Genomic DNA, 22,123 nt, shown 5'->3' on the forward strand with positions numbered 1-22,123 from the left:
CTGCAGTCTGTGTCTGCAGTAACCTTTGCACCTAGAAATACAGTCTGTCACTGCCTTCACGTTTTCTCCCTCTATTTGACAGTTATCAATCATTCCTGTTGTCATAATCTTGTTTTTTTTATGTTTAGCTGCAACCCAGCTTTTGCACTTTCTTCTTTCACCTTCTTTCGTCTTCTCATACTGCTATCATATATGCGTATTATGTGCTACCAATGGATAATGTCACAAACATTTGTATTCTACTTATCTATCGAATTAGAGGCACCATCAATGAAATATGATTATCCAGCAACTGCCAACTGCTGCCAAATATCAAATGGGATCTTTTCTCTTAATCTTTTGCTTAGAAGGGCTTCTGTGTCACTGTGTCGATTTCAGCTATTATTCTTCTGTTTTTTTTGTTTTTGTTTATTAAGAAAAGGGGTTATATCTGGGTAATGTTTCCATATTAACAGTTAGAAGGCACTATTCAGCTATTTTGGCTTTTTTTTCATAATCAGCAAGGACTGCAGAAGTGAGCTTGTCAAGACCCAGAAGCCTCAAGAACGCCAAACACACTATAAAAGGTCCAAACACAGGTTTATTGAACACAAAAAGGCTTTAGAGACACTTGCTTCAGTGTCTCTAGCACAAACTAAAAGTCTATAGCAACTGCTATGTAAAAAAACTCAACTTAAATATAATCCGGATTATCCTGGAGTATAATCTGTGATAACGAAAATATACAACAATCTGCTTGTAATTCAAAATGTCCAAAAGGCACCAAAAAACAATGTGGGAGCAAGCAAAATCAGAGTCCAAAGGCAGTTCGTAGTCCAGGCACATCCGAAGTAAGAAGAAGCAGTCCAAAAAGCGTAGTTGTTGTCAAAACACCGTCTGTAGTCAAACAGGGAAAGTTGTAGTCAGCACTTACGAAGTATCAGCCAGAAGTCACGGAAACACGAAGATCTGTAATCCAAGGACCCAAGTTTAAGAGTAATGGCAATAACAAAGATACACACCCAAAAAGACACTTTGCCTTCTGCAAAGATCCATTGAAACCAAACCAACTTATATCCTATAACTCCTCATCAGAGGATGAACTGCTCCCCACCCTTTCGTCATCACTTTCAGCTGCCCCATTCCCTGCAGATGAGCACTGCCTCCCATCTCTCCACCTTTGCCAGCATCTGTCAAGACTTAGGTCCTCCCAAGTGTTCCCCGATTGCCACTCTTCTGCAAACCCCTCAAAGTCATCACTGGAGGTAGGCTGAGTACAGATATCCCTAATTTCCTGTACACGGGTCCAGTCCAAATCACCCTCCTCCTCAATGTCACTCTCAGTCCCATCACTCCTTTCAAAACCCATAAAATCTTCATCTTCTGTTGGAGCACTAAGTATATCACGGATACGCTTCCTTTGGAGCTCCTCATCAGATTCTTGTTCACAAGTAGCCCGCTTAACTCCCCTGCTTTCCTTTCCTTCCTCCATTTCACAGTCTGAGAAACCCTCGAAGGATTCAGAATCAGTTGGAGCCATGAATATGTCTCTAATCCGCTTTCGCTGCTCCTCCTCCTCCAAAACCTGCGCAGCCCTCTTCTCCCTTCTACCAGTAGTAGTAACATTACTATCACACTGTACTACAACAGAGCTTCAGGTATTATTAAAGTGGAAGCCAGGGCCACATATGGCCTATGACTAGCAGTTTTCCCCTCCTCTGCCTTCTTGGATTATCCACAAAAAGCAGTGGGGGTGGGGTGGGGACGGGGACAAAGGAATGTTACAATTATATGAAAAAGTTGTCTAAAATAATTGAAAAAGTCATGAGAATGAACCTCATAAAGATGCATTGTCAAGGGGGAAATTTATTTCTTTGGGCACTTTGTATCTGTGATAGCAAAAAATTGCTAATGCTTTGATTTGTTAGATTAGTTTTAAAATGTGAAAACTTGAAAGCAAAGAGAAATAGCAGAAGCTCTTGTGAAAAACAAGGGCAAAGACTGCTTGGGTAAGCACTGTTTGCATAATTCCTTGTCCCTAAATAGAAGGTTTTGTGTGTGCCTGTGTGTTGCAATTGAGTTAAAAAGGGCATGACTGTAGAAGAAGTCATAAACAAGGCAATTCCTTGGAATAGATTTTAAAAAATCCAGACTCCACCCAACAGAGTATTAGAACAAGCCAGACAGAAGCCATTGGGGACACAGTGAGAAGACTTTGGGGAAGTTCTGAAATGGCATTATATTTGCTGGGCTCCACGATTCTGCTGTTGCTATGGTTCAGTTCAGCACAGAAAGGTAAGTTGCTCTTGAACTTGAAATCAAAAATAATAACCGGCAATGTGTTAAAATGTACAGAAATATTTTTTTATTGGAGTTAGAATCATAGAATCATAGAATCATAGAGTTAGAAGAGACCTCATGGGCCATCCAGTCCAACCCCATGTCAAGAAGCAGGATAATCAAATTCAAATCACCCCCGACAGATGGCCATCCAGCCTCTGTTTAAAAGCTTCCAAAGAAGGAGCCTCCACCACAGATGGAATCTCCTTTTTTCTTTGAGGAATCATACTATGTGCTATGGAATCATGGGAGCTGTAGTTTTACAGGGTCTTTAGCTTTCTCTTTCAAATAATTATGATGAATCATCAAACTAAACCAGGGGCGGCTCAACCCATTACGCAAAGTAAGCATTTGCAGTACAGTTGATTTTAGCCAGGGGCGGCTCAACCCATTACGCAAAGTAAGCATTTCCAGTACAGTTGATTTTGCCCAGGGCACTCTTGAGGTGCTCTTGGGGGGAAATAGACCTTGACATATGTGAGTTGTAGTTACTGGGATGTATAGTTTACCTACAATCAAAGAGCATTCTGAACTCCACCAACGATGGAATTGAACCAAATATGGCACACAGAACTCCCACGATGAACAGAAAATATATATCAGTGATTGGCTGGGGGGGGGGGGGGGCAAAATACTGTTTGCTTACCGTTGAAAATTACCTAGGGCTGCCTCTGAACTAAACTTATGAGTCCATAGCACTGACCCATGGCAGTAGTGGTGGTGTCAAACTGCATTCATTTTGCAGTATAAACACATCCATTGTTTAAAACAATTTCCATCTCTCTCCCTCTGCAAACTTGGTAACTTTGAAAATCTGCTGAGAGCTGTCCCAAGCCATCTGGAGCATTTTCTTAGATTATATGGGAGCATGAAGCAGGGAAGGAGGATTGCTTCCTTCCTGTTTCCAGTTGTCAAAATAGTGTCAATTTGGAGAAGCGCTTTACTGGATTATGACCTAGGTAGCTTCCTCAAAGGGTACTTTAATATCCATTTTTCTAGAATGAAAAAGATGGATTCTATGCTATGGCCAAGAGGAAATAATTAATATGATGGAAACTGAAATGGTAAAAGACCTTTGAAAGAACTGTTAGTAGAATCATTTGTTAAACATCTAAATAGAGTCCTATTGAAACATTTCCAGCTTCACAGAATACTGATATTGTAGTGGTTTAGCTAGGATTGTTGATAAGAGTACCCATGCCTGGTAAGTGTATGCTAAACCAAAAGGGCCAGGAGAGAAAAACAAATTACCAGTTTGAAGACAAATCACAGAAGTTTCATACAATTAGGCCAAAAGGGATGCAAGTACAACATGATGTCTCAAAATATATAAGCAATTTCAACAGAAAGGAAGAAACCATGAAAATGAACAAAATCTGGCTACCAATATTAAAGGACTCAAAAATCACAACAGCAAAACAACAGAGGGGAAACAAACAGGCACATAAAATCACTCTCAACAAGGGATTCCCCCCGGGCACTTCCAAGTCATTGAATGCTAATCAAGGTGATCAGCTGAAACATTCATATCTAGCCCTAGCAGACAAAAGTCCTTTGTCTCACCCTGGTCATTCCACAGATATATAAACCCATTTTTCCTACTTCCAACAGACCTCACTACCTCTGAGGATGCTTGCCATAGATGCAGGCGAAACGTCAGGAGAAAAATTGCCTCCAGAACATGGCCATATAGCCCGGAAAAACCTACAACAACCTATACAAGCATAAACAAACAAAGAACAAACAACATTTCTTGTACAGTTTGGCAGCTATTCAAACCTCCTTCCCTGATAGGCTGAAAATGGGCCCGTCTGGATCAATGCCCTGATTGGCTGGGAATTCTGTTGATGTCCGCCATGAGGTGGGAATTCTTTTTGGCAAGAAAATGACAGTTGGGGATTGGCTGGGTTAGGGACCAATCAGCTGGTGTGATGCCATCCTGAGAGGAGGCATAATCCAGGAAGACAGTGTCAAAGAAATGTTAATAAGCCACTGATTAGCTCAACTGTTCAATTCCAGTTTGAGCAAAGATGTGATCTCCAGAAAACAAAGTTGCGAGACTCCTGGAACAAAGGTGATTCTGGGCCATCAGAGGCTTGGTTATTAATTTATTATTTATTATTTATTTCGGGTACTTCTACCCCGCCCTTCTCAACCCCCGAGGGGGGACTCAGGGCGGCTTACAGAAAGGCATAATTCGATGCCTGCACAACATACACATAACGTATAAAACCATAGTTAAAACAATTATCACAGTTAAAAACAATCAGTATATAACACATCAATAAAACTATTCTCATGCTCAGTGTTCGTCTTTCAGAGTTCCATAATACCATTCCATTAGTCAATTCCTATCCTTTGTGAAAGTCCTTTCTATATCAGCCAGATTGTCTGAATGCCTGGTCCCAAATCCATGTTTTCAGTTTTTTCCTGAAGGAAAGGAGTGATGTTGCTGATCTAATTTCCCCGGGGAGTGAATTCCACAGGTGGGGGGCTGCCACCGAGAAGGCCCTGCTCCTCGTCTCTGCCAATCTCACTTGTGATAGAGGCGGGGTCGAGAGCAGGGCCTCCCCAGAAGATCTTAGATTCCGGGGTGGGACGTAGCGGGAGATCCGTTCAGACAGATACACTGGGCCGGAACCGTATAGGGTTTTGTAGGTCAAAACCAGCACCTTGAATTGTGCTCAGAATTGGATCGGCAGCCAGTGGAGCTGACACAACAGGGGGGGGGGTGGTATGATCCCTGTATGATGTTCCGGTGAGCAGTCTGGCTGCCTCCCGCTTGAATAGTTGGAGTTTCCAAACAGTCTTCAAAGGCAAACCCACATAGAGTGTGTTGCTGTAATCTAAGCGGTAATTTAAATCTAATTAAATAAAATTAAATAAAAGAGTTAACAAATGAACATAATCTCTTTTTCCATGTGGAACAATCTCTCAGCCTAAGGTAGACCATTCAGCTACCCAAACAGTTTTGGGCTTATCTAAGCTGGCACAGGAAGTTACATATTTTTACATAGATATGGACTGTAAACCAGGTTGTTACCTGGCTTGGGTAATGGCCAGAGGGGTTTGTCCAGCTTTCCTGTTCTCAGGGAATTATCTCAGAAGGGTCACAGAAGTTTGACTGTCTCTGGACTACATCTCTATACATTGAATAAGGTAGTTATATAGGAAAAAGTCAAAGGATAAAAATTACACAGAAAATCATGAAAAACAGATGCAATTTATTAAAAGGTTAGATACGATAGAGTCTTTAGCGGATGAAGCTGTCACTGGTCTGCTCTTGATGCCTCAAACTTATGAAAGTCAGGAAAAGTGGTTTTATTAATTTTAAAATGCATATTTTTTATTGTGGAGCCCTTTGTGAACTTTAAATCTTCTGGTTGGAGGTGGGGGTGGGGGTTTACCGTGGCTCAATAACAATATGAGCTCTCTGGTTTTTGTTTGTTTCTTTCTTTCTATGCTCTACTTTGAAAACAGGTCAGTATAAGTAAATAAAACATTTTTCAAGGAAGAAAGTGCTTTTCTGTGGGGGTGGATGCTGTTGCTTATAAAGCTGGAATTCAGATCACTGTATGCTTAAAAGAGGAAAATTGTAAAAGCACAGCCTGTTTCAGGAAACAGTGAGATTTGTTAAATCTCTAGCCAATTAAAATACAAGGTTAGAATCCTTCAGTGTTTGTGTTTCTGTTAGTATCTGGTCGATTCCTTTCAGATAAGCTGCTGAGATAAAGTTGCCTACTGTAACGAAAAAAGTGGGTCATTGCTTCCAATTTTTGTTCTGTTCTGGATTTAATATATTGCTCCTGGAATCTGTAACATACAGCATAGTAAAACTACATATAAAAATATTTATGATTCTCGGCTGGAATCACTAGGTTCTTGTGGGTTTTTTCGGGCTATAGGGCCATGTTCTAGAGGCATTTTTTCCTGACGTTTCGCCTGCATCTATGGCAAGCATCCTCAGAGGTAGTGAGGTCACTACCTCTGAGGATGCTTGCCATAGATGCAGGCGAAACGTCAGGAAAAAATGCCTCTAGAACATGGCCCTATAGCCCGAAAAAACCCACAAGAACCTATTTATGATTCTACCTTATCAATTATCTTATTTATTTATTTGTTTGTTTACAGTATTTATCTCAACGCAGGACTCAAAGCAGTTTACAAAAATAATGTCAACATTCAATGTCTTACATGCATAAACCAAATCATTAATCAAACAACATACAACTAAGCATAACATACAACATAGACCGTGAGAACCTGGTCTTCCTCTTAGCTAAAAACAAAATGTTTGTTGTTTTGGTTTTAGCTTTTATCATCCCATCCACTAAAGAATGACTGAACAAATGTTTTCATCCTTCTTCATGCTGATGATGCAAAATTGATTTTCGAGCCTTATTTCTAAATCTCTAGATCTTCCAGCATGATTCTGTGGTCACAATCTTCATAGAATTGCAGTAGAGAATCTTTGAATCCCCACTGTGAAATAAGAGACCAGACACAAGATGTGGAGAAATAAATGGGCCATTTATTGACCCAATTAGAAACTGATAAGTGAACTAATTGACTAGTTGTGTGGGGGGGGGGGCACTGCAACATGGGTAATGTTGTGATTTCTGGGACGACCTGCCAAACCAACCACTGGACGAAACACCTGGCCCAGGGCGCAGTCCACATAGATGGCTTGCTGTCCCAGCTGGTCATTACTGGAAGGCCGTCGGAGGGTCCTCCCTCCCCGAACCATAAAGCCCCATAGGGGAGAGGCAACCCTCCCCCAAGGAACGCCCTAAGGAAGATATTTTGGGAACCCCCTAAGCCATAAATCCAAAATTCTCTTCACCCCAGAATGGAGGGGTGCCAAGGTGTGGAAGGTCGAATGCAGGGGGGAGGGGGCTACCTGTAGGAAGGTTTGGAAGGTCCCTCCCCTCTTCCACCTGGCAAGAATGGCAGCCGGAACCAACTGGTTCTACACGGGGGGATTCAAGTGCTCCACTCCAGCCATCCATTGGCTCCTTCTGTCTGGAGGTGCGTGAAAGATTGCTAGATGAAGAAATCTGTGTCCTTAACAGGAAGTTCAATGGTCAAGCTCAAAAAAGAGAATGTGAAATAGTCATTATTCGTGTTATCTTAGGCAAGGGGGAACATGTGACAATAATCGATAGAGATTGAAAATGCAGAAATCCTTTACAAAGAAGTAAATAAATAAATAAATATTTATTTATTTACAGCTTTCATATTCTGCCCTTCTCACCCCGCAGGGGACTCAGGGCGGATTACAGTGTACACATATATGGCAAACATTCAATGCCAATTTTAACATACAACATATACAGACATACACAGAGGCTATTTAACTTTTTCTGGCCACCAGGGAGGCTGTTGCTTTAAGTGTCCATCTGCGATGCTGATGAAGCACTTCCTCATTCCCGCATCCCCCGCTGGAATACTTGCTGGAGTCTTCTTTTTTTTAAAAAAAAAATATTTTTTATTGATTTATAGTATAAAAAGGGGCAGTGTTTGCCCCAGCAAACATACATACATACAAAAACATACATAAACATACAGTACTTCGACACTACGTATAATAAATACCCACTTGATCCACGTGTCCAACATTCATGTTTTCCCCTGTTATGTTGCCTGATTACTACCTTTCCTCTAGGGTCTTATAGTTTACATTGTTACAGGGAACTGGTGTTTCATTAACCTTAAACTATATGCCACCCCTCCCTCCCACCCTCTTTATCGGATCTGTTTTAGCACATCAATTAAAGCTTTGATCTTTGCCTAATAACAAACAACATACGAAAACCTACATACATATAACACATTTACTTTCATCTTGACTTCCAGGGTGCTTAAGCGTACACTTTCTGATTTCTTTTATAACTAACTAATGTCTTATATGTCGGTTGCTCTCTTATTTAATATCTATTCTTAGGGTTGCTCCTTCTTTCATGTTCTGTCAACATTTCCTGCTGTTTTTCTTTAGGAAGGTTATGAATTTACTCCAGTCAGTGTTTTCTTTTGTCCGTTCACTTTTCCTTAATGTCTGTGTTAGTAAGTCCATGTTCATGATATCCATGGACTTACTCATCCACTGATTGAAGTCCGCTGTTTCCTTGTTTTTCTATAGTCGGGCCACACTTATTCGCGCTGCCGTGGTGAGGTAGAACATAATTTTTTCGTCGTTTTTATCTATGGTAGGGTTATTCATTCCCAGCAGGAAGTGTTCTGGTCTAAATTCCAGGTTAATTTGTAGTATCTCTTTTATCTTGTGATGTACCTCTTTCCAGAACTTTTTAACGATCTTACAATCCCACCACATGTGCCTGAAAGTTCCCAATTTCTTTCCACATCGCCAACACTTCCTGTCAACCCTTCCCTTACTGTATTTCACCATTTTTTCCGGTGTCTGATACCATAGATAAAACATTTTAACCCAATTTTCTTTTATCTCCGAAGCATATGCATATTTTAGTTTTTTTTCTCCAGATCTCCTCCCATTCCGCCATTGTTATTGTGCGTCCTATCATTTTGGCCCATTTAATCATAACTTCCTTAACTTGCTCCTCTTCCGATGCCCATACTAATAGTTGCTGGAGTCTTCTTTATGGCCTCATAAATCAGTTAATTTAGCCTCCCCACACTTTAAGGTGGTACCTTATTTTCCTACTTGACAGATGCAACTGTCTTTTGGGTTGCAAAGGTTGACAACAGGCTACACACAATTGGTTGGAAACCCACTCCAACCGGGCTGGCTTCGAATTCATGACCTTTTGGTCAGAGTAATCTTAATGCAGATGACACTCAGCCAGCTGCGCCACAATCTTTATTTATCACAATCTTTATTTATCACAAATAAAGTTAAGCTGTCTGCTTTCTGAAAGGCTAGACAATACTGTAGCCGAGTAATTTTTCCCCACATTCTTCTTTTCCCCTTCTTTTTCAGTTCCAGTATACCAACAGCAACAAGTTGTTCATGAGGACTTGGTGAACCTCTTGACTGATCCAGGTAAGATTAAACTTCAACAGCTTAAAACTTAAAACAGTTTAACAATTTAAAATTAGGAGACATAAATGGCTTATGTTTTTATTACTCTTGTTATGGTTTTATACTATGTATTAATGTTTTAAATATTTTATGATGTTCTTGGGCATTGAATCGTTGCCTCTGTAACTTTGTCCACCAATCCATATGATGAGAATGACCTTACAGCAGAAATAAAGAAAATATTTTGTGGTCCCAAAGTCCCCAGACCAGCTATTCGAAATTATATTTTCCATTGGCATTTATGTGGTTTGTATGTGTTTTTGTTTTTGCTCCCAATGACCTCAAAAATTGTCAAAATGTCCATCCAACATAGTGGTCTTGCTTAACACTCCCTCAATGACATCCAATCTACCCCACCCTCCACCCACAAAATAACCCAAGTTCAAACCTAACGCTGCTTGGGAAGAAATATATCATTGGCTTGTATTTTAGATACATTTAGAATTTTATTAAGTTTAAGTAAGGTAAGGCATATATACCCAAGAAGTATTCCCAGCATTTCCAAACTCAGATTTTTTAACTCTTGAGCATAAGTTCTCTAACCATTTTAACCTTTAACCTTTATCTAGTAATGTCACACCAATCAATAGTTTGCACATTTAAATTGTGATATAATTGTATGCGTGACCGCATCTCCGTCTATGAACCCACGCGTTCCCTTCGTTCATCCGGAGAGGCCCTGCTTGCGATCCCACCTGCGTCGCAGGCGCGTTTGGTGGGGACGAGGGACAGGGCCTTTTCTGTGGTTGCCCCCCGACTTTGGAACACCCTCCCCAAAGACATCAGACTAGCACCCACGTTGGCAGTCTTCAGGAAGAGCTTGAAGACCTGGCTATTCCGATGTGCCTTTCCGGAATAGGAAAACTCCAGCATTATGTCCCAGAAGCACTTTATTAGAATTTTAAGATTCTCTGCACATTGCACTTGTCCTGAAATCCAACATGCCACCTGTCACACCCAGCACTTTTTAATTCTGTACCCATTACTTGGCCGGGCCCTAGTTTTTACTGTGTTACGGTGTAATGCTTTGTTGTTATTGCTTTATGTTTTTTATTTTGCTTTGAGTTGTTTTTGTCAGAGTTAGACTCTCCAGTCTCGGCACAGCAAGCGTGAGGTTTCAAAATAAACAAACTCAGTCAGCATTCTTCTTAAGTTTCAAGGTAGCTTTTACTTAAAGCGTCTATACACAAAAGACTACATGATGAGACTAAAAGATGGCGACGAACAAAGCATAGCAAGAAAAACACACAGCAAACGAGAGATCCGCCCTTCCGTGTTATCTATGTTCTTGGCTGGTACACTCCCTAGTTTTCTCAGGGCAAAGGAATTTTGTGTTATCACAGTTTCACTGTCTGGCCTGTAACTTTGTAACAATAACAATTCTACTGCATATGTAAACTGAACAATAAATGAACATGACTGAATCCATCTTTGAGAAGCAATACTAATACATTGCAATGCTAATACAAACACATTGAAAAACATACATGTGAAATAACTACAACTATTCTGACAGTTTTGTTATGCTGTTGTTGTGTTGAGGCCTTGGCCTTTGTAAGCCGCATCGAGTCCTTCGGGAGATGCTAGCGGGGTACAAATAAAGTTTAATGATGATGATGATGATGATGATGATGATAATAATAATAATATGCTTAAAAACTGAAAGAATTCTAGTAATGACAAAGACAGAGGTCTCGGTTCACACCAAAGACGTTCCATTTGGCCATTATTATTAAAATTATATTCTTCGATGTTTCCATTATAGAGATTCCAGCAAAATGTGGCCCTCCACCAGCTATTGATAATGCAATGCTTATTGCTCGCCAAGCACATGAATACTTTTCAGGTGCAACTGTGATATACCAGTGCTATAGACTGTATGTAATGGAAGGCACTCCAATTGCAAGGTGTTCAAATGGTCACTGGAGAGGCGTGCCCAGATGTGTGCGTAAGTGTAAAATATATAAATCTGATTACTCTGTTACTAGTGGGGGAGGACCTTGAATAAAAAATCTAAGACAGGCACGGGTATTTTCTGTAATATCCCATTTGATGTGGTGTAAAAGATTAAAGTTAAGTCTGACTATCACTAGAACATTGCTTTGTACAAAAAGGCAACAGTCAGTTTGATTTTAAAGCATATATATGGATGTTGCTGAAGACATCATTGGATAGGTAGTATTGGTTCCTTGTTATTGCACTATAGCTGTTGTGAACTGAGCTTGAATCAAGCTGTGGAGTTTTAATGCATGTCCTGTATATGATTACAGTATAATAGCAAAAATATAAAATGTTGGCTCATATTAATAGAAACAAGTTTTTGCTTCAAACACCAATTGAAGCAAAAACTGTGCATTGGAGGCATTCCTCAATCACATATGTACTTTGGGTAGATTTTCATTTGATGTGGTTCATCTAAAGCAGTTCTTGGACTGCTTTGGATGATGATTTGGACTGCTTTGGATGATGATTTTAATTCTGGTGATTTTAATCTGGTGAGCGGATTCTTAATGTATATTTATAATTATTTTTATTATGTGTCAAAATGTTGTCTGTTTGGAAGCCATTCCAAGTCCTTCCACGGAGGTCAAGAAGGATGAGATATACATGTTTTAAATGATAATAAATAAGAACAAGTGGTGACCCCTATCTTCATTTAGATTATTAAACCTCCATTCCTGATTACTAGCTAGGACCAAAGTAAGTAGTAGTAGTTTCATTACTGATACAAAGGAAGGCAAATCACTACTGTGCAAACTTGGTTTTGAATTAAATTAGGGCCTAGTTTTTGAGTTCTTTGACACAGGACAGCTCCCATCCCCCTTCCGGGTCATTGCCTTCTACAATTCACATTGTTTCCCTAATCAGCCAAGGTTCCCATACTAAGCATGAACGTCTGAAGAAAGAAATCCTGTGCATAGAGAGAGATATCAGCTATGTGGATAGGATTGCTCTCTTTGATATTGGGATAATATTAGGAGAAAGGCCAGAAGCAAACAATGAGTTTACTTCCATTGTTAACTCACTATTTCTCTTAGCTGAAAGTCAAACTGGCAACATGTCATCAAAACATATTATCCACAGTGAGCGTTGCCAAGGAGACCAGGCAGGCTAGCTCAGGAGAGTGAGAAGTGGGCGGAGCCAAGCAGGAAACGATATAGGCGTCTTTGGAAAAGGACCAGAGTTTTTGAGAGAGAGTGGAGGCTTGAAAAGCCTGGGAGAGAGGTGTGTGTGAGCAGCTGGAGGTTTTTCAGTCTAGAAGGGCTGAAGAAAGAAACCTGACCAGTTTCTTTAGTCAAGGAAGACTAAAGGAAGCCTGTTAGGATCCCTAGTCAAGGAAGGACTAGAGATCAGAGATTTGATCAAGGAAAGATCAAATTGGAAGGCCAGTTATAGTGGGAAACATTGTTCACTAAAGAGCTTCACCTCAGTAAAAGTTGGCCACGAGCTGTGTTATTTGAAAGAGTAGACTATATTAAAACCAAGTGATATTCAAAGTTCTATAAGTTATTTAACAGCCTGCAACCATATGCTTTGTACACAATAAACTTGTTATCTTTTGTTGAAGACCATCTCATCTCAATTAATCTGTGTCTGTAAAGCCAGATCTCATCGGTGGTACCTCAAATACCTCACGTTGTGGCAGTTACCTTAATTTACAAGTAATAATTGGCCTCCTCTATAATATATTCTTATACACAATTGAGGCCTGAGATTAATTCCCTCCATAATCATCCACACCTGTGCAATTGGTTCATGCAAACTGTACAGACACTCAGACCAGTAAGATTCTAACTTCCAGTTGACTCAGCTGGATAAAGTTGTTAAAATGGACCCTCAGGACACCTCAACACTGACTGTATAATGCAGTTCGAAGCCAACTTGAGGCTGTGATGGCCACAAACTGCACACCACCAACCAAAACTCTCATGAAAGTCTGGATTCAGCCCAAAAAAATGTGATGAAGCAGATGCCAGTCTATCCCAGATCCAGGGCAAAACCGACCCCATGAAAAGTGGAGCACTTTAGAGAAACCTGCCCTTGCTGAAGAGCATTTTAGAATCCAGAACAGGGGCTGCCAAAAAGGCTAATCGACTCCCTGGAAAGGGTAATAATTCATTCTCACTGCCCCTCTTATCCTATATGCCTTTGAGGCATTGATGTGCATCTCTCTGGAAATTGGGTAAGGAATCTCAAAGTGGACTGGGGAAATGTTCCATGTTCAATGTAATCACCTTCCTGAACTCAAGCCAGATCTGTCAATTTGATCACCCAAGCAGTGACATTGATTCACCCCAAACTGCTTCCAAGCTGTAATATAATGTCAGTATACAAGCACTCACAGTCAGCTAAAACAAGTTGAGTATTGAATCCTGGCCTTAATAATTTTAAAATAATTGTTCACTGAATTTTACTTAGAAGGTTTTTCTTTTTTCAGAAACATGTAGAGCAAATGAAAGTGATATGGATGATAACAATATACAACTGAAATCAATAACTAAATCAACATCCATGAGAGCATCTGATTACTGGATGGAATTTGAGTGCAGAGCAGGATTTCATATGGATCCATCATCACCACCTTTTAGAAAACAATGTGTAAAAGGACCATGGGTGTATCCAAGATGCATATAGCTGAGTAAGTTCTTCCTGGTTCAGTTACAGAGAATTCACACCATGTTTATGTTAAATCCTTATAATAATAAACACAGGTAGGATTATTTTGAATTCAGACCGGGACATGGAACTGAGACAGCCATGGTCGCCTTAGTGGATGATCTCCGCAGAGAGCTCGACAGGGGCAGTATGTCCCTGTTGATTCTCCTGGACCTCTCAGCGGCCTTCAATACCATAGACCACAGTATCCTTCTGGGGTGCCTTGCAGGGATGGATCTTGGAGGGACTGTTCTGCAGTGGCTCCAGTCCTTCCTGGAGGGTCGTACCCAGAAGGTGTTGCTGGGGGACTCCTGCTCGGCTCTACAGCCATTGTCCTGTGGGGTCCCGCAGGGTTCAGTATTGTCCCCCATGTTGTTTAACATCTACATGAAGCCGCTGGGTGAGATCATCCAGAGTTTTGGAGTTCGATGCCATCTGTACGCAGATGATGTCCAACTCTATCACTCATTTCCACCAGATGCTAAGGAGGCTGTCCAAGTCCTGAACTGGTGCCTGGCCGCTGTGACGGTCTGGATGAGGGTGAGCAAATTGAAGTTGAATCCAGACAAGACAGAGGTCCTCCTGGTCAGTTGCAAGGCCGAACAGGATATAGGGTCGCAACCTGTGCTGGACAGGTCACATTCCCCTTGAAGGCACAGGTTTGCAGCTTGGGAGTTCTCCTGGATTCATCACTGAGCCTGGAATCCCAGGTTGCAGCGGTGGCCAGGGGAGCATTCGCACAATTAAAACTTGTGCGCCAGCTGTGCCCGTACCTTGGGAAGTCAGACTTGGCCACGGTGGTCCACACTCTCGTTACATCTAGAATAGACTACTGCAACACACTCCACGTGGGGTTGCCTTTGAAGAGTGCTCGGAAGCTTCAAATAGTCCAACGAGAGGCAGCCAGGTTAATAACTGGGGCGGCATACAGGGAGCATACAACTCCCATGTTACGCCAGCTCCACTGGCTGCCAGTTTGCTACCGGGCACAATTCAAAGTGCTGGCTTTGGCCTATAAAGCCCTAAACAGCCCCAGCCCAAATTACCTGTCCAAACGCACCTGCCTCTATGTACCATCGCAGAGATTAAGATCCTCCGGGGAGGCCCTGCTTTTCGTCCCACCATTGTAACAGACGCGATTGGGGGGGATGAGAGACAGGGCCTTATCGGTGATTGCTCCCCGGCTATGGAACTCCCTTCCTTGTGAGATCAGGTCGGCCCCCTCCCTCCTGTCCTTTAGAAGGATGGTAAAAACTTGGCTGTAGGACCAAGTTTTCGGGACAGGTCAATGAAGCGACAATGGGAAAGATGACAGGGCCAATTGGATTTGATGTGGATTTCTAGGACGGTTTTAAATTGTGTTATTTTAAATGGTGTATTTTAATATTTAGATAAATGTTTTTTAATGTTTATGTATTGTATCCAGGCATTGAATGTTTGCCATGTATATGTTGTGTTCCTCTCTGAGTCCCCTTCAGGGTGAGAAGGGCGGAATATAAGTGTTTTAAATAAATAAATAAATAAATAAATAATGGTTTGAGCATTGGATTACAACTCTGGAGACCAGGTTTTGAATCCCCACAAACAAAACAAAACAAAACAAAACAAAAGATACTTTCAAAATTTCACTAGGCATCAAATCATTGCCATTGTTAGCCGCTCTGAGTCCCCCTGCGGGCGTGAGAAGAGCGGGGTAGAAATGCTGTAAATAAATAAATAAATAAAGGTCCCAGTACAAGTATTCACAGAAAAAGGAAAATAAGTGATTACCTTATAAAAATGGCCTATCTTCTGTTCAGTTTAGAAATAATATTTGAATATTTGATAGTTGGCTAAGAAGAATGGCAGCATTATCTTTTCCACAAATTCCTATAATTTCCTGCTATTTTTTCTTCATTCTTTCAGCAGCTGGAAACTGGATGAAATTCAAGAGAGAGAAATGTATTTGAACAGATACATTTAATTGAATATGGAGATCAACGCACTTGGGATGCATTTACCAGAAACCTGAAGAATCTGGATCATTTTCAGATCAAACATAAAATTAAGCCTCTGTCTAAATCAATCATTGTTTCTTCATTTGCCAAATACCCCTTTTAAAGCTTCTAAAACTTTGCCTTGGTACAAGAATCGACATTGTTGTCTCAATATTGTGTTTAATTGTCTCCCAGATTATTTCTTTTGCTTGTTTCCTGCTTGTTCCCATTTTTGATTATTTCAAGATGAACATAGAATGAAGTTTTGGTCAGTTCTTAAATTTCCATATCTTCTTTTCTTTATTTCAAGTAGTTGCTACTGTCACTCATCATCCCTTCATCTTTCTGTTCTCCTTACATTTTCCTGTGATGAAATTCCAAATTATTACTATGAAAATATGAAAAACAATTGTGATTATTGAAGTTTTATGTTACTGTATATCTTAACCTTGTGAAGTTGTTCATGAATGTGAAATTAAAGCAATGACAAAGACATGGTTTGAAGTCTAAGCAAAAACGTGCATTCTGATACGTGTTAGCTCACAACAGTGGCATCATCCCTATGGACCTTATCATAATATTGTACCTAAAATACCATAAAACCACCATATAAACTACCATTCCTTCTATAAGTTCTGTTTCAAAAAAGAATAGGACTGGGGAAGTCCATCTCAGGCCCCTTCTACACTGTCCTGTATCTCAGGATCAGATCCCTGATTATCAGCTTTGAACTGGATTACATGAGTCTCCATTGCCAGATAATCCGGGATAGGTAGATTATCTGGGGATCAGATCCTGGGATATAGGGCAATGTAGAAAGGGCCTCAATCATGTCAACTCATCTATTTTTGACCCCTACCTAATTCCCTCATATCTTTCCTTAACCTTCCTCCTCTCAGGAGTCATCAACCCATTATCTGGTTTCATGTGTGTTGTCCCTTTTCTACAGCCTCCTTCATCCAAATAAGAACAAAAGGCTCCTTCCCATTACCATATCCACTAGGGCTGGGCAACTACGGAAAAATTTGTTTCTAAACTCGATTCGTTTTTTGGGGTTTTTTGCATTTCGATATTTAAATGAATTCTGAAATTTTTCTTTAAAAAAGTTCGATATTTACGAAATTTCGGAAATTACGAAACAATTACGAAACGATTTCGAAATGAATACGAATCGATTCGTTAATGGCGGACGCGACCGCGCAATACGCTAAAAAACCTGCATATGGGACAGGGGGAACTTTTGAAGCTTCCCTCTCCCTCTGTTGTTGATTGTTGGTGTGATATTTATATTTTTTTTTCACTAATTAAACAAACAACAGCTGTAAAACTTGCCCCAGACATGCGGAAATAATAACGAAACGATTTCGAAACGAATACGAAGCAATTACGAAGCAATTACGAAACGAATTGAAAAATTCGTTTCGTTTTTCAGATGCTCCTGAATGGTTCAAAATCGCTTCGTTATAAAAAAAAATAACGAATTTTTAACGAATTACGAAATTAAGAAACAAAACCGCCCAGCCCTAATATCCACCCTTTCTTTGCAAAATTTATCTCAGATAGACTTTTATATCTTCATTATTCCCATGACCCTGGGCTCAGCTTTGCTACCAGGCAAATCCCCACGCCATAGTTGGTAACTATGCCCACCGCTACTCCCACCTTCAGTATGTTTTCCTCTTTGCCTGCAATTATTTTTTTCCTTTCAATAGTTTACCCACCAACCCTCCTGGGACTGTCTATGACCACTATAATACAGCCATGTGCATCATGTCTGGGCTTTCTGGTTTCTTTCTTTTCTCTCTCCCAGTCCCTTCTCCTTCGACCTTCTCCTGCTCCTCACACTTGTCTGTCTCTTCTTCGCAAACAGAGCCAGTCAAGTCTTGATCACCAGGTGGCAAACTTAGCCAGAATTCTCCATATGGGTTTGGGGAGGTTAGTAGCAGAAGCTGCCACTGAAAGAAGAGCAAGGGAGGACAAAGAATTTAAAGTTGGCCTAAGCCATTCTCTTAATACGGGTGGTTAGATAGATAGACACAAGGAGCACACCAGTGACAGACGTAGTGAGGAAGCTTTGCACCGCTTGGCACTCCACTTGCAGCAACCTTTCATTGGCAATAGCAACAAAGTGTCCCCTTGTTATTTTGGTGTTACTTTCTCTGACAGTGTCACCAAGCACAGTCCACACTCCTCTGCAGCCCCCTAGCAATGCTACTTGCTCACAGCAATGGAGAAAATTGCCACTAAAATCAGACAGAACAGAGATGTCTTATTGGGAGTGGCAGATAACAGCTTCATCCAGCTGGCAATGCTTCAGATATTTGAGTCCAGGCTTAAAGATTTGAACCACATAAGCAAAAGTGGTTCAGTATTGCTTGAACTAGTAATATCCTTCTGTTAAGCAGGCTGGATTATATTCTTTCCCCTGAAGTTTTCATTAATTATCTGCGACTATGCTGATGAAGCAGTTTTGGATGGAAGAGTCAATGATCTTTGAATGACATGCTTTTTCTTTCTATTCCACCCCACAATGTATGGCTGGACACAAAAGAAAATACTCATTTGATGCAGTTTCATCTGTTTTTTCCTTCTTAGTAACACAACTGGCAGATGAAAGCTCAGGCAAGAGATTTCCAACTTCTTCCCCAACACAAAAAGCAACAATAGTGCTCACTTTATATTAGTATATCTGAAATGGTCTATGCTCCAATTTAATTGTGGGCAGAAAAGTGCTTTACCTTCAGGTAACTGTTTCTCTTTTGTACTCCTCTTACTTATTTGGCACAAAGTGAAACACATACTCTAGTCTGGTTTTGCTTCTGTACATGGAAAAGGTGAGTGGAAGGGTATCTTGTGCTTTATCTTATGTTGGAAAAAAATATTTATTTATTTACCATATTTATATACCGCCCCTCTCAACCCGGAGGTGACTCGAGGTGGTTTACAGTCGGCAGGCAATGCCCCCAAACAACATAAATACAGTTTAAAACATTACATATAATATAAACCATATAAAAGCAATAAAACAATAAAAACCATAAAACACAAGTCCTCAGCGTCTCATCATTACAATAGTTTTTCCATCGCATTGTCCAATTGTTCTGTGGATCTCCATTAGTCTGTTACATTGCATCTGCAAATGTCTGCTCAAACAGCCAGGCTTTGACTCTCTTTTGAAATGTTAAGAGGGAAGGGGTCGATCTAATATCCCTAGGGAGGGTGTTCCATAGCCGAGGGGCCACCACTAACATCTTGAGTTAGTCTTACAATCAGATGGTCTTAGTTTCAGCAGCATGCACTGGATTTTATATAGTTTTACGCTAGAGCCCACCCATCAATGTTGAACTACTTTTGGTGGAGGTCAGTTGTAAAACTATAGTCTAATAGTCAACATGGATTTATCAAAAACAAGTCATGCCAGACGAATCTGATCTATTTTTTCGATAGAGTTACAAGCTGGGTAGATGCGGGAAATGCCGTGGATGTAGCGTACCTGGATTTCAGTAAGGCCTTCGACAAGGTCCCCCATGACCTTCTGGCAAACCAACTAGTCCAATGTGGGCTAGGCAAAACTACGGCGAGGTGGATTAGTAATTGGTTAAATGGACGAACCCACAGGGTGCTCACTAATGCTTCCTCTTCATCCTGGAAAGAAGTGACAAGCGAGTGCCGCAGGGTTCCATCCTGGGCCCGGTCCTGTTCAACATCTTTATTAATGACTTAGATGAAGGACTAGAAGGCAGGATCATCAAGTTTGCAGATGACACCAAATTGGGAGGGATAGCCAATACTCCAGAGGACAGGAGCAGAATTCAAAACGATCTTGACAGACTAGAGAGATGGGCCAAAACTAGCAAAATGAAGTTTAACAGTGACAAATACTCCACTTTGGCAGGAAAAACGAAATGCAAAGCCTGGCTCGAGAGCAGTACTTATGAAAAAGATTTTGGAGTCCTCGTGGACAACAAGTTAAACATGAGCCAACAATGTGATGTGGCGGCAAAAAAAGCCAATGGGATTTTGGCCTGCATCAATAGGAGCATAGTGTCTAGATCTAGGGAAGTAATGCTACCCCTCTATTCTGTTTTGGTTAGACCACATCTGGAATATTGTGTCCAATTCTGGGCACCACAATTCAAGAGAGATATTGACAAGTTGGAATGTGTCCAGAGGAGGGCGACTAAAATGATCAAGGGTCTGGAGACCAAGCCCTATGAGGAGCAGCTTAAGGAGCTGGACATATTTAGCCTGAAGAAGAGAAGGCTGAGAGGAGATATGATAGCCATGTATAAATATGTGAGAGGAAGCCACAGGGAGGAGGGAGCAAGCTTGTTTTCTGCTTCCCTGGAGACTAGGACATGAAACAATGGCTTCAAACTACAAGAAAGGAGATTCCATCTGAACATGAGGAAGAAATTCCTGACTGTGAGAGCCATTCAGCAGTGGAACTCTCTGCCCTGGAGTGTGGTGGAGGCTCCTTCTTTGGAAGCTTTTAAACAGAGGCTGGATGGCCATCTGTCGGGGGTGATTTGAATGCAATATTCCTGCTTCTTGGCAGGTGGTTGGACTGGATGGCCCATGAGGTCTCTTCCAACTCTATGATTCTATGATTCTATGATTCTATAGAAGATCTAGTGCATGTTGCCATGGTGGCAACACAAGAGGCTTTCCGTGTTGCCTTTGAGACAACGAGGGGAAGCCGGTTCCATGGTGTGTGGCGACTGTCAATTCGGGTTATGTGGGGTGACGGGTTCCCCCCCCCCCCAAGGACTGACAGATTCACCATGATGCATGGCAATTCTAGCAGCTTGTGTGAAGAGATCCTTGGTCTCTGTACTTCTTCAGGACTGTTGACAGTTACTTCAAGTTGTTGCCTAGCAACATGGTGGGTGAGAAGCCATGGATTCTTCAGAAAAAGAGTAAGCAGTAGCCTCCATAGCTGCCCACATCTTCTAAATAACTTTAAAGGGTGTCATTGCATCTAGAGTGTGTTTGTAGTCAGTGGTCATAGTTAAATAGATGTGGGAATATACAAGCTAGGTATTCCTTATCCAAAATGATTGAGATCAGACATTTTTGGATTTTTTGGAAGGATGTGGGAGTACCTGCATTTGCAAATATGAACTTATTGAGGTATTCTGGAGATGGGACCCAAGTCTAAACATGAAATGTTTCATATACTCCGAAATTCTAGATTCATTGTATGGTGAGGAATGTATGGAGGACCATTTCACTGGTAAGCAAAGAATCATGCACTGAACGATTTTCTGTACTGGCCTAATGCCATCACAATGATAGAGCCAAAAGAACACTCCACTGCCTTCCAAAATGATGTGCTATCATGTCTGTCTTATACCCTTTTCAAGTTTAGAATCTCATTCACCTTTTGGACATCACAGAGATCCTTCATTTGTGTAGTCTCCTGAAGTCCCTACATTCTGGAATTAATATTTTGCCCTCTTATTTACCTTATAATGTAGAGAAGTGTGCTGTTTTCTAAGAAGACGTTTCTGCTTTGGAGGTCATAATGAGTTCAAAGTTGTTTTTTAGTTTTGGACTCACAGATGCTGACACTGTCTTCTTTCAGTTCCTTTTTAATGTAACATTGCATGCATTTAACATCTGGTGGTTGATGTTATTTCTGTCTGACCTGCAACATCTCTTAACTAACCCACAATACCTCTGCTCCCACTTAATTGTGATATAGAATATCTCTTAAACTCTTGATTTAAAACTTAGTCTGTGAGATCCAGAGTCTATAGCCAGAATTTTTTTAGTGCACAATGCCATTTGCTGTACTTTTTGCAGGGTCATTCAGCAGAGATCAGGAAAGACAGGAGAAATCTGACAGCGTCAAACACTCCATTTCTGCAGTGCCTTTGTTCATGATCTCTACACCCATTGCTTTTCCCTTATGTTGTCTTGGGAAACATAAGGTGAGGTGTTGTACACATTTCTGGGGCCAGTACCTCAGAAGGGAATACAAGAGTCCAAATATATTAGAATAGGTTTTTCTGTTAATTTTTGTTAGTAGTTTTGATATATATTGTAAAACCAGTGATAAATAACATTTTGCAAAATTTGAAAAAAATTATATGGTCTACTGGTGGATCAA

The 22,123-nt window shown here is 40.8% G+C and overlaps 1 long non-coding RNA gene across 1 annotated transcript; it reads left to right on the forward strand.

Annotated features, from left to right (window-relative positions):
- The first annotated feature begins 2,063 nt into the window (after window positions 1–2,063).
- On the forward strand, window positions 2,064–16,525 carry LOC132774438 (uncharacterized). The gene is made up of 5 exons (XR_010909829.1): window positions 2,064–2,274; window positions 9,275–9,337; window positions 11,142–11,324; window positions 13,815–14,015; window positions 15,938–16,525. It is a non-coding gene; the product is annotated as an uncharacterized lncRNA (long non-coding RNA).
- The last annotated feature ends 5,598 nt before the right edge of the window (window positions 16,526–22,123 follow it).

The sequence above is a fragment of the Anolis sagrei genome, chromosome 4, assembly GCF_037176765.1.
Source record: "Anolis sagrei isolate rAnoSag1 chromosome 4, rAnoSag1.mat, whole genome shotgun sequence".
Lineage (NCBI taxonomy): Eukaryota > Metazoa > Chordata > Lepidosauria > Squamata > Dactyloidae > Anolis > Anolis sagrei.